The sequence below is a fragment of the Pseudorca crassidens genome, chromosome 9 (assembly GCF_039906515.1).
Source record: "Pseudorca crassidens isolate mPseCra1 chromosome 9, mPseCra1.hap1, whole genome shotgun sequence".
Classification (NCBI taxonomy): domain Eukaryota; kingdom Metazoa; phylum Chordata; class Mammalia; order Artiodactyla; family Delphinidae; genus Pseudorca; species Pseudorca crassidens.
In genome coordinates, this window is record NC_090304.1 from 7,023,417 (window position 1) to 7,036,480 (window position 13,064).

The 13,064-nt window shown below is 44.4% G+C and overlaps 1 long non-coding RNA gene across 1 annotated transcript in view; it reads left to right on the top strand.

The window, feature by feature from the left end:
- LOC137229980 (uncharacterized) overlaps positions 1-13,064 on the top strand; it is a 41,759-nt gene that overhangs the window by 3,147 nt on the left and 25,548 nt on the right. Inside the window, exon 2 of the long non-coding RNA XR_010945937.1 lies at positions 5,457-5,744. This is a non-coding gene — a long non-coding RNA (uncharacterized lncRNA). The remainder of the gene's footprint in view (positions 1-5,456; positions 5,745-13,064) is intronic.

A 13,064-nucleotide genomic window follows, 5' to 3' on the forward strand; every position in this document is an offset into this window, starting at 1 on the left:
TCAACCACATCATCTAATAGCTTCCAAAGAAAGTAACCACGGGAGGTAAACTTTGTAACACCTTATCTATCTGAAAATATTGACTCTTCTCTCATATTTGACTGATAGTTTAACTGGGTGTGCGATTCTAGGTTGGCAATGTTTTTCCCTTAGAATTTCACAGGCACGCTCTTCTAGCTTCCAAGTGCTGCTGTTTAAAAGTACAGTTTTGTTCTTCTTCTTTTTTAAACTCTGGATGTGATCTGTTTTCCTTTCATATGTAAATTACCTGTTTTCTACCACGCCACGGCCCATCCTGCACTCTCACCCCATGTTCTGTGATTTTCAGGGTGTGGGAGCCTGCATTATACTCATTTTTTTTCCTACTTATGTCACCCTCTTTTTCTTCTACTCTCTGGATAGAAAATGTTATTAACTTTGTCTTATCCTTTCTATTGGATTTTTAATTTTAACTCTCTTGTTCACTGATTGCTTCTTATTTTACATATAGCATTTCTGTTTTTGTTTCATGTACATGTGCTCTTAGCTCTCTGAGGAATTTTCCTGGTTTTAACTTTTCTTCTGGTTTTCACATTGTTTGCTCTGAATTCCCTTCGACCCTTTCTGGCGTGTGTGTGTGTGTGTGTGTGTGTGTGTGTGTGTGTGTGTGTGTGTGTGTGTGTGTGTGTGTGTGTGTGTGTGTGTGTTGTTGGAGGTTTTCCTCAAATGTTTGATATTTGTCTATTAATATTTAAGAACAGGACGCTGAGCAGAGCTAATTGGAAACTCTAGGTGCACAGATGGGGCTTGTTAATTGATGTGCTTCATTCTAAGGTGACTGGAGAATTGGGTTTTTTAGTGGGTACCCTCAAATGTCAGAATCTGTAGATCACATTGCAGGAACTCTTCAGTTTCTCCAGAGAAGGTTCTCCAGTCTCCTGTCTGGGGATTATTTGCATGGCCACCACTGCTGAGGTTCTGGCAGCAGGGCAAGGGGGATAGGGTTTTGGATCCAACATTCAGCATGCCTATCCTCACCCAATCCTTTTGTTTTCAGCTCAGTGCTCGCCACTACCTTCAGCTGTGCCTGGTGGCCCTGAGTCAATGTTTTGAAGACTCCATTTCTCCAAAGCATAAACCCTCTGATAGCCCGCGAGGGCCATTGCCAGGCTGAAAAGGCCTGAAGAGGGGATTTGTGAGTTTAACTGATTTATATACAGACTTCTAATCAATTTCCCTGTTTTCAGCTCCATGACTTTCTCCTTCCACCTGAAGTATCTGGTCCCTCAGGTCCTGAACTTTTGGGGGGACAAGTAGAGTGAACTGTTACTCTTTTGGTTTGTATTCTCCTCTTTAAGTCCCAGCTTCCCACACTCTGCTAAGTTAGTTCCCCCTCCATCTCCAAAATTTTGTTGACCTCTCTGATCCACTGTTGTCTGCACTCCTGCTCTTTTGTCTTTGTGGTTTTATACCATATCTATTCCTTTATTTTCATCTTGGTGGGGTTTGGAGATAAACATATATATTTGTTCAATCTGCCATGTTTGACAAAAGTTCTCCTCTGTTACCTTTTCATTGCTCTTAATCAAATTCTCAAAGAGTAACTGTTATTTTCATCTTGCGGTACGCGGGCCTCTCACTCTTGTGGCCTCTCCCGTTGCGGAGCACAGGCTCTGGACGTGCAGGCTCAGCGGCCGTGGCTCATGGGCCCAGCCACTCCATGGCATGTGGGATCTTCCCGGACCGGGGCACGAACCCATGTCCCCTGCATCGGCAGGCGGACTCTCAACCACTGTGCCACCAGGGAAGCCCTCTTCTTCTTTTTCTTAAGACTCCACATATAAGCATTATCATATGAAATTTGTCTTTCTCTGTCTGGCTTACTTCACTTAGTATGATAATCTCTAGGTCCATCCATGTTGCTGTAAATGGCATTATTTCATTCTTTTTTATGGCTGAGTAATATTCCATTACACACACACACACACACACACACACACACACACACATATACACATACATACACACACATACCACATCTTCTTTATCCATTTATTTGTCAATGGACATTTAGGTTCCATGTCTTGGCTATTGTAAATAGTGTTGCAATGAACATTGGGGTGCATGTATGTTTTTGAATTATAGTTTTCTTCAGATATATGCCCAGGAGTGGGATTGCAGAATCATATGGTAACTCTATTTTCAGTTTTTTAAGAAACCTCCATACTGTTCTCTATAGTGGTTGTACCAATTTGCATTCCCACCAGCAATGTATGAGGGTCCCTTTTTCTCCACACCCTCTCCAGCATTTATTATTTGTAGGCTTTTTGATGATGGCCTTGCTGTTTTCTTTATGAATTTTCCTGTGTGCAAGTGGCTAACACGATGAACAAATAAATTGTATTATTGTACTGCTACTGCAGTGTACAACACACTGTTCCATATCAGTTATTGCAAATATGCTATAATTTCTCATATCTTAAAACAAAACAAAACCAAACCTTTTCTGGCCGCATGTTCCCCTCTAGTTACTGTCCCATTTTTCTTCCTCCCTGTGCTAGGCACAGAAGTGACCCCAAAAGATATATTCCTTTCCTAATCCCAGGAACCTGTGAATATTACCCCTGTGGCAGAAGAGTGAATGTTACTTTATATGGTAAAAGATGTGATTAAGTTAAAGACCTTGAGAGAAGGAGCTTATTCTGGATAATCTGGGTGAGCCCAATATGCCAGCACAGGTGTCCTTATAAGGAGTGGGACAGAAGGAGATCAGACACACACAGAAGAGGAGGAGGCAGTGTGACCCCAGAGGCAGAAACCGGAGTGATGCAGCCACAAGTCAAGAAATGTTAATAGCCACGAGAGGTTGGAAAGCACACAATAGGTTCTTCCCTAGAGCCTCTGCAGGGAGTGTGGCCTCTCCCAATACCTTGATTTGGGCCTCTAGAACTGTGAGAGAATAAATTTCTGTCCTTTTAAGCCACTGAGTTTGTGGTAATCTGTTACAGCAGCTCTAGGAAATTAATACACTCCCTTCACAGCTAAATTCCTCCAAAAAGTTATCTATGCTTACTTCTCCTCCATTCCTTTTTATCCAGTTTTACATATATCTATATGTATATATACATATATATTTTTTTGGCTGCGTTGGGTCTTTGTTGCTGCTCACGGGCTTTTCTCCAGTTGTGGCGAGCCGGGGCAACCCTTCGTTGCGGTGCATGGGCTTATCACTGCGGTGGCTTCTCTTGTTTCGGAGCACGGGCTCTAGGCGTGTGGACTTCAGTTGTTGTGGCGTGTGGGCTCAGTAGTTGTGGCTCGCGGGCTCTAGAACACAGGCTCAGTAGTTTTGGTGCATGGGCTTAGTTGCTCCGTGGAATGTGGGATCTTCCCAGACCAGGGCTTGAACCTGTGTCCCCTGCATCGGCAGGCAGATTCTTAACCACTGTGCCACCAGGGAAGACCTATCCGATTTTTTATATTGGACATTTTAATATATACAGAAACGTTGAAAGATTAGAGCAATAGACAATTAAATATTCTCTTCTAGATTCAGCAGTTGATAACAGTTTGCCCTATTTGCTTTATCTCTATATATTTCAGCATATATCTCCTAAGAATAGAGACATTCTCCTACATACCCGTAATACCTAAGCAAATTAAATTTTTTTTTAATTTAATAAATTAAAAATTAAAAATAGGGCTTCCCTGGTGGCGCAGTGGTTGAGAGTCCGCCTGCCGATGCAGGGGACACAGGTTCGTGCCCTGGTCCGGGAGGATCCCACATGCTGCGGAGCGGCTAGGCCCGTGAGCCATGGCCGCTAAGCCTGTGCGTCCAGAGCCTGTGCTCCGCAGTGGGAGAGGCCACAACAGTGAGAGGCCAATGTACCGCAAAAAAAAAAAAAAAAAAAAAAAAATTAAGAATAATTCCCTAATATCATCTAATAGTCAATCTATATTCAAATGTCCTTCCTTGTCCCCAAAATATGTTTTATAAAATTTTTCCTGTGGTCCAAGATCCAATCAATGCTCACATGTTGAATGTGATTGTTAACTCTTTAATCTACATTAATCTCCCACTTGTTTTTAACAACTTTGACTTTTTAACGAATTCTGACCTGTATTCTTATAGATGGCCAACATTCTGGATTTATCTGATTGCGTCTAGATGATGTCATTTAGCTGGATGTTCTATCAGCTATAGTTCTTGTATACCCCAAAATTGGGGCTTTTGGCCCAGTTTCTTTCTCTGGAGCATTCATCTGAATCGGAGTTTCGCTTCTGTGGTTGTTTACTATCTATCTCTCCCCACTAGAATGTAAGCTCCATGAAGGAATGACGTATGTCTGTTGGGTTACTTGTTCTAGTCCACTGTGTAACCAACACATCACAGGCACTCAGCATGTATTTGTGGTATGAATCAGTCCTTCACATTCAGTGACTTTACCTGTCTCAATACTATTTAACATCTATTGAGAAGCTACTGTAATAATTTATGCTGTTCCTTAGAATATCTCAGACTTTTTGAAGGCTCAAATGCCTGAAAATGTCTTATTCCACACTTGCCTAGGCTCGTCTAGGTAAAGAATTTCCTTCAGCAGTTCGAAGGCATGCCCCTTCGTTATCTCCCTTCAAGTATGGCCATCAAGCATCCAGATCTATTTTATGCTTGAGTCACTGTACACAACCAGGTGTTCAGTGTACGTGGGCTGTTTTCTTCTCCTTGGCTCCATTATTTCTGCTTAGTTATCGCTCAGAAGTTTATAGCTTGCTCTTTCTTCCATTCTCTAGGAGCTCTGATCTCATAGTTAAGACAATAAAGTAGAGATATTGGGTGTGGGCAGAGTTGCAAAGATAAGCTGCAGAGGCTCAAGCCTATTAGTAGGATCTTTTTAACAAATGAGGATTGCTAACATTTACTGACTTCTTATAATAATCAGAATCATCTCATAGGCACCATGCTGAGCACTTTACATGTTCTCTATCGTCTATTCCTTCCAAAAACTCTCTGAGATAAAACTATCACTCTGTCAGCTCTACCAACTAGAAACTTCCCCGGGCCAGGCCCTGAGCCTAGGCAGCCTGACCCCAGACCCGCATGGGGAACCACTCTGCTGAGCTGCCTCTGTTCTTACTAGCCAAACCCCACAACCTGTTCTCCTAGGCTGCCAAAGCGAGGTCTGCCATCCTGCTTGGGGGGCGGGGAGTGAGGCCGTGGAGCCACCCTTCCATTCCTTGAGTGAATGTTTGTTGTTTTTGTTTGTTTTGTTTTTTAAATTTTGTTTTTGGCTGCCGCAAGGCGTGCAGGATCTTAGTTCCCAGACTAGGGATGGAACCCTCGCCCCCTGCAGTGGAAGTGCGGAGTCTTAACCACTGGACCAGCAGGGAAGTCCCAGTGAATGCTTGTTGAATGAGCGCTTCAGAGACAAGTTTTTACGAACATAAATGCCAAAAAAAATGATGTTTATTTTCTTTCCCAGATCTCTGCCTTCCCAAGACCATCCACTGCTGGCCTCCTCTGGTGATTATCTGAGTACCGAGAAATTGTTGTCTTTCTTGTAAGAAGCCTGCACAGGCACCAGGTCAAGACGAGCAGTTTTCGGTTGTGTGGGTCTGTCTCTCAGATTGCGCCTCGCTGTATATAAATTGTGAGCCAAATAATCAGACTTGTTCTTTGGCTGGATTACATTTTCTCCTGGAATATCAGATGCATTCCACCAAGACCACAGAAAGAAAAAGTGAAGATCAAGAAACTGTGACACCGCTTTGTAAGTGCAGATATTTTCAATCATCTGGGTAGTTACAACTTTACATATATATATATATATATATATATATAATATCCTTTTTTACTAAGCTTAACCAAAATGCACACATCACAGGCAATTGAGAGCTCCTGAGTGAGTTTATGTATTTTTATTATTGTTTCTTTGCGTATTCCCAAAGATCCCTGTTTCTAACAACAGGTTGTATTAAAAGTGACCTCATTGTTTGGCTTTTGTTCAAATGCCCTCTTGGTCCCATTAATTCATTCAGCCAGCACTGAAAACTCACCATGTGCTAGTTGGGAATGCAGCAAATATAAGGGACCAGGTTCTTGCCCTTGGCCTCCTGTCTATCTCACGTTGAGACAGATGTCTCAGTAAGCCAGTTACCACACATTGTGTGATGGGCTTGAAGGGACATAGGTACTAAGTGTGGTGGGAAACGCAGAGGAGGGAGGGCCTGACTCTGGGGGCTGGTTAGAGGGCTGATCAGAGAAGGCTTCATGGTGGAGATGACCATTTAAGGCTGGACTTCAAAGGGTGAGAAGGGATTAACGTTGGGTGAGAAGAAGAGAAACAAACATTCTAAGCAGAAAGAATAGTGTTGCTGATGTATGATGACTAGGAGCCGTGTCGCTCATTCTGGAAAAGACGAGAAAAGTAGTTTGGTGTGGCCGGAGCAGAGAGAGGATTATAGAGACTGGTAGGATGTGAGCTGGGGGAGAGCCTGGGGACAACCTTGAATGCAGGACTAAGGAAGTTGGCCTTTGTTCTGCAGGTGACAGGGAGAATGACGCCAGCAGATCTTTGCTTTAAGTAATTTGCTGAGCCAAGAGATCGAATCAGCTGGGCGCAGTATGAGGGTGGGTCAAAGTGGGACACTAAGTAGCTCCCCGGCACAGAGTTCCCTGCTCAGTAAAGCAGGAGGTGTGTCCATTAGATCGATGTAAGGAACAGTTCAGGGTTGAGGGGACGAGGTTATGAACTACGGCACAGAAAGTAGGGATGAAAACAAGAGGATAGACTGGAGAGGGTTTTAGGAGACCTATTTAACAGGATTTGCTGATTAATTGTGAGTGACAGTGAGGAGGGAGGCACCAAGCTTACAGCTGATCGTGGCTGATATCTATCACCAAATGCTTACTCTGCAGTTAGGTGCTTTGCCTGCAGGATCTCCTTTACTCCCGTAATCGCCATATGCGCGGGGTTGTGTTATTATCTGCATTTTATAGATGAGGAAGTTGGAGCCTGGACTGGTCAATCAAAGTGACTAGGCAGGTACGTCACTTTGAACCTAAGGATTTGAACCCAAGGGAGGAACGTGAAGCAACCAACCAGGGAGCAGTTAATGAGTGGCAGATTCGGGCTGGAACCCACTGGAACCACCTGCTACTCCCCAGATTCAGGAACAGGCTGCCCAAGCACCATATCAAACCACAGACGTGTAGTGCTTGGATAGAATATTCTTAAAGCAGTTTTTAGAATGAACTGCTAATGTTTAAAACCCTAGAGTTCATATTAAAACCTGGGTTTCTGGTTTTTCTTGAAAAGTAAGAAGATCTGGCCACCCTGGGCCCATATGGCAACCCTTGCTGCCTGTCTGCATTCCTGTGCTCTGCAGTTGGCCAGAGCCTGTCTGCCTGCCTGGGGTCCCTGCCCACCTTTGCAGGTGCCCGAGTTTGCTGGTCCAGTTTGATGCCAAGTTGTGCTTGTGCATTTGATCTCGTGTCAAGCTGAGGCCTCCATTGATGACCAAATACTCTTTTTGAATGTTAGGGAATATAAGATAAAAACAGTAACGTGTTTTGCTTTGTTTGTTTTGTCTTTCATGCTATGGGAATTGAGAAAAACTAAATACCCACCCATGCGTGAGTGCCCACAGGGAGGAGGGTTACATACAGGCAGTGTAGGCTAAAGGTGAATGGTCATGGTTCCTGAAACCAGCACCCATTAAAATGAAATATCAATCATCCCATGGAAAATGGCCAAAGTAGTGGCAGCTATACAAATCATGCTGTGATTATTTTGTTTAATTTGTTTTGTAATTAATAATTTGCTTGAATTTTGAGCTGTGTACTTTGGACGTATTATAAGGAAGCTTCTAGAGAAAATGTGTGTGTGTGTGTGTGTGTGTGTGTGTGTGTGTGTGTGTGTATTGTAGCTTACATAGCTTGGAATTCTCTGCAGAAATTCAATTTCAGAACATTTTTAAAAGGTTTTACGACTTTACTAAAAGTTGAAAACATGTTTCCATACCATTAAGTTAGAATGTGAGGCACAGGATGGCAAACAGGTATCTGTCCATGTTAAATATTTTGTTCCATTTAAGATGCAACAAGGCCCATGGCAGCAGTCAGTTTGGACAAATGATAGATTTTTATGCTTGTGTGAGTTTGTTTGCAATTTGAAAACTGCACTTAGAGACACAGGTTCAAACAGGTGCAAGGAACAGAGCTGACACCAGAGCTTCAGGAGTTTGGCCCCTAATCAGTGTGAGCCAGACAGTTTTCCACCATGCCTGGCTGCCTGATTCAGAGGCTGAAGAAAGGCAGCTGCTGCTGCTGGGCACGAATCTCTCAGAGGCCACTGGGTACCATTCTGGGATGGCCACTGGGTCTCAGAGGTTCATTGTCCATCTCACAAGGGTCACCCATCCTGTCAGACCACCCTGACCCAACTGTCAAGAGGCCAGCCCTGCGAGTTTTCCCTGAGAGCTTGAATTAATTGTACAAGGTTGGCATTGCAGATCAATTTGGTCTCAGGAACCATTTCTACCCTGATTACTCAAGGCTTGCGAGGCCGTACCCTGGTGCTCCTTGGACTCTGACTCCTGCCTAACACGTTCTCCTTCCTCCTTCCTCTCCTCCTCAGAGACTCCCCGGTGTACACTCCCAGGGTGGGTCCCAGACGCGTGTTGTGGTCAGTTCTTCCATTCTTGACTGTATTGCCCAGAATCCACCATGTTTTATTGATATCATATGGACAAGTGCCCATACTAGGTGGTTGGCACTGTGCTGAGCCAGAGATACAACAGACAGGTGCCCCACCCTTGGAGACAAGAGGAGCACGAAGGGGCTCATTCCTGAACAACGTAGCACTTTGTCATAGTGCTCTAACAACTGGTTTTTTTTTTTAACCTTTCTCTGTTTATTTATTTATTTTTAACATCTTTATTGGAGTATAATTGTGTTACAATGTTGTGTTGGTTTCTGCTGTATAACAAAGTGAATCAGCTATATGTATACATATACCCCCATATCCCCTCCCTCTTGTGTCTCCCTCCCACCCTCCCTATCCCACCCCTCTAGTTGGTCACAAAGCACCGAGCTGATCCCTCCATGCAATGCAGCTGCTTCCACTATAACAACTGGTATTGTATCGCAGGCACATGACAGTTTCATTTTTGTGCTGTGGCTTAAAAAGCCTAGGCTCCCCAGAAGAGCCAGCCAGGTTCATGGTAAAATTCTACTCCTTATTCATTCTTTAACAAATATTTATCAAGCACCTATTATTTGCCAGGCACTATTCCAGAAGTCACGATTGTAACAGAGAACAAAACTGACAGATATCCCTGTTCTGTTGCTTACGCTACTGTAAGCGGGAGACAGAAAAATCGTGTCAATATGTAATATGAGCTAAGAATTTTGAAGAAAAGCCAAGCAGAGCAAGGGAGAGAGAATGACAAGAGTGGGGTGTTTGGGCTGCTCTTTTAGATAAGGTGGTTGGGGAAGGCCTTTCTGATGGGGTGACTCTCCAAGTGGGGCCCAGATGGAGGTGAGAGAGAAGTAGGAAGTCCTTTTTGGAGGAAGTCCTTTTTGGAGGAAGTCCTTTTCAGGCAGGAGGACTCGCGGACAGCGTCTCCCAGTGGCGAGTGCGTCTGGCCTGTCAGAGGAACAGAAGTCACTGCCGGGACCTCTGCACTTCTCGGTTTCCTCCTCTGCAAGTCCATGGGCTTGTCGTGAGGAACAGATGAAATCACTTATGTAGAAACATTTACGTAAACCATCAGGCACTGTATCAAAGTTATTCTCTTTATATCGACTTATCAAGTGTTTGTAGAATGTCTCAATCATCATGGATCGTAATTATTATATTACGATTCTGCCCTATCATTTTTTTTATTGAGGTGAAATTCATATAACGTATAATTAACCATTTTAAAGTGTATGATCCAGTGACGTTTAGTGCCTTCACACTGTTGTGAAACGACTACCTCTCTTTAGTTCCAAAATTTTGTCATCACCCTGCCTTTTCATTTTTAATATTAGTTTATGTCACCACTCTTGAAAAAGGACTTTTTTCCCCATATCTGACCGCCCTTCCTGGCTGGCCTTCTCCAGTTCTTATGATTCATCTATGTGTTTATTCAGCAGATTGTTTATCAGGCATCTGCTGTGCAGTAGGTAGGTAGGTAGGTCCTGGGGTTACAGAGGACACACAGGTCCCTGCATTTGGAGGACTCATAATCCACTGGGGGATTTAGACAATGAACATAAGTTATCAGAAAATTGATTTAAATTATGATATAAATGCTTATAAGAAAAAATGCTTTGAAAATTACGTTTAAAACATTTGTGAAGTTATTAAAGCTACCAGAAGTGAGATGCCACTAGCTATTAGAGCTTAGAATAACATGACTATATTGTTTTTATCATCGTGCCTCTGGTTCAGAGACACTGGAGTGAAAGATCATCTCAGGAAAGGGACCTGGATGATGTCAGGGCAGAGAGTGAGCAGGCAGGCAAAGGTAGAAAACAGTGGTACTTCATTCATTTCCTCCTGATAACAACCCTTTCAAGGACAGATACTGTTACCATGACTCCCATTTTATAGATGTGGAAACTGAGACTTAGAAGGTCCTGCCTTGCCTAATGCCAACTGGCGGCCCTTATAGCCAATGTTTCCCTTCAGCCATCTGTCCGGCAAAATGGAAAAGCATTTTGTCCAATAGAGGGCAGTCGCACACCTGGTTGGAAGAAGACGTGGAGGCACGCGCCGGGTTGGTCGGCATCCACCCAGCCCAGATGGCATGCTCCCAGCCTTCCAGGGGAGGTGCTGCTAGGCTGGCCTCGGAGTCATTTCGCCAGACCTCCCCGGGTCCCGCCCTCCTGCCCACTCCCCTCCCACCCTCCCACCGAGACGCCTGACCCAGCAAGCTCTCAGCACCCTCGGGCCTTTTCATGCACACTGATGTGTGCATCTGTGTTTTCCTAGATGATTGTTTCTTAATCATGCTGTGGAATAACAAATCAGGGCTAGTAACCCAAGTGACCTCAAGTGATGAGCTAGTGATCACCGAAACACTGGTAGAGCCCCCCAGGCAGGAGTCCAGAAAATGCTAGTGTGATCCTCATGGCCACGTGGTGCAGCGGTGCCACCGTGGTGCCACTGCAGCACGTCCATCATGTAGGCACAATCTTGGGGTTTCTTGAGGCGGGATGACCTGGCAGCATTTCCACCCCACCCACAGCTAGTTTCGCTTTCCTAATGTTGTTAAAAAGTACCTTCTAACTGAAGGTGGTTGAACAGGTTCCAACATTTTACCTAGCCTTTTTATGTGATCATTGAAGATTTCTTCCTTCTAGTGGGTCTCTTTTCTCTTCTGTCTGGAAGATGGCCAGGACTGTCGTCTTTGACATTTGTCCAAAGTCCAGGTTCTAATAGCTTTTGGACTGTGGTTTAATTTTAACCATAAAACCTTCTTTTGGAAGAATTACTTTTTAATCTGGAAAGAGCCAGTCCGATAGAGAGCAGAAACACCTCCTGCTGGGAATCAGTAGGCGAAGTTATGTTCATGTACTGCTGACATATCTCTTTTTAAAGGGGGGGGGGACAGGCGCTGATTTGATGGGAAAAAATAAAAATGAAAATTGTGGATAGGTCAGTTTGGAGTACGTTTGAACGTACTCCAAGAGAGTGGGCAGCGGGAGAGAACTGAGGGGTGAAACGATTGAGAGATCCCTCGGTCCACCTACTAAGCTGAGTGCAGCAGTGAGAGGTTTCTTCGCACTGTGCTGTGGGCAGCCATGTGGCACCAGCTTTCTGGGACAATCTCAGCTTCTGAGACAGAGGACACTGGCCTTTTGCCAGGCCACGCGTCAGACTGCCACCAATTCTCAGTTCTGAAAATGTGGTCATTGGAGAGGCCTGTTAGCAGTGTGACAGATGTTATCTCCTCAGGAATGACCTTACCCAGGCTGTGAAGCCCCGAGTCCCTGCACTCGTCGGGGTATGCTGAATTCCTCCTCCTCCCTAAAACTGCAAGTCTTTTGGTAATAATTACCTGCATTTGTAGGACCTGAAAGAATTTCTGATGCAGCAAGACAGAAATTGGTTATCTACCTTTTTTTCAGTTTAGGTGGCCAATTTCTTCTTTCTTGATTAAAAAAAGAAAAATCAAAGATGAAAAGAAAATGGAACATGCAATGGAGACCAATTCTAGAAAAAAAAAGATTTGTGCCAGTCCCAGCCGAGGCACACAAATCTGGGAAGACTTACCCTTTTTGCAGAAACAGTCTTCACTTTACCAGAGATTCATGCTTAGACTTATTTAAATATGAAACTTTTCTGGGGCATGTAAGTAGCAGGGAGAACAGAAAAACCAGAGGCTAACTATCAAAAGTCGTTATCAGTGGAAGATGAGTCTTATATGAAAACAAAGGGTCTGATTACCCAGTGAGGCAGTAAGGGCTGAGACCTCCATTTAGAAAAATCTGACCTGTGCAGACTTCAGGGCAGGTGCCTAAAGCCAGGTATGGCCATGCTGGCCTGATCGGTCCCACAGGAGCTCCTCAAAGCAGAGACTGTGCCTTTCACAGCTCCTCGCTGCTGTGGTTCCTCATTCAGAGCACTCAGTGACTGTCAGATCAACGTGTTTATCGGTTAGATTTGATGCGTGTAAGGAGAACGGTACATCCACTTGTGACCTAATCTGGCGCAGAATCAGAATCCAGTGCTTCTCACTCTTCTTGCCTCTGGAAGTGGACTGAACAAGAAGAGAGAAAGCAAAAGTTTCACGTGCCTGGAGGGAAACAGATGCTACAGAGATGAATTTAAAAAGAAAGCAAGCAAGCTGAGTTAATCTGGGAGTTTGATCGTCACTAAGAATGCGTTTCTGTTTCATCATTCAGTTTCTAGCTCAGCCTTCCAGCTCAGACCTGTGCAGCAGCGTCTCTGGAAGCTCCTTCATTCTCAGGCCTTCTCCTTGCCCCCTGGGCACAGTTCCTCACTCGCACCTGGGCTGCTACCTCCCAGGACACTCCTCAGGACCCTTTCTGAGTCCACCTACGAACCTGCCAAAGGCAGAGGGATTGGGGCGGCACT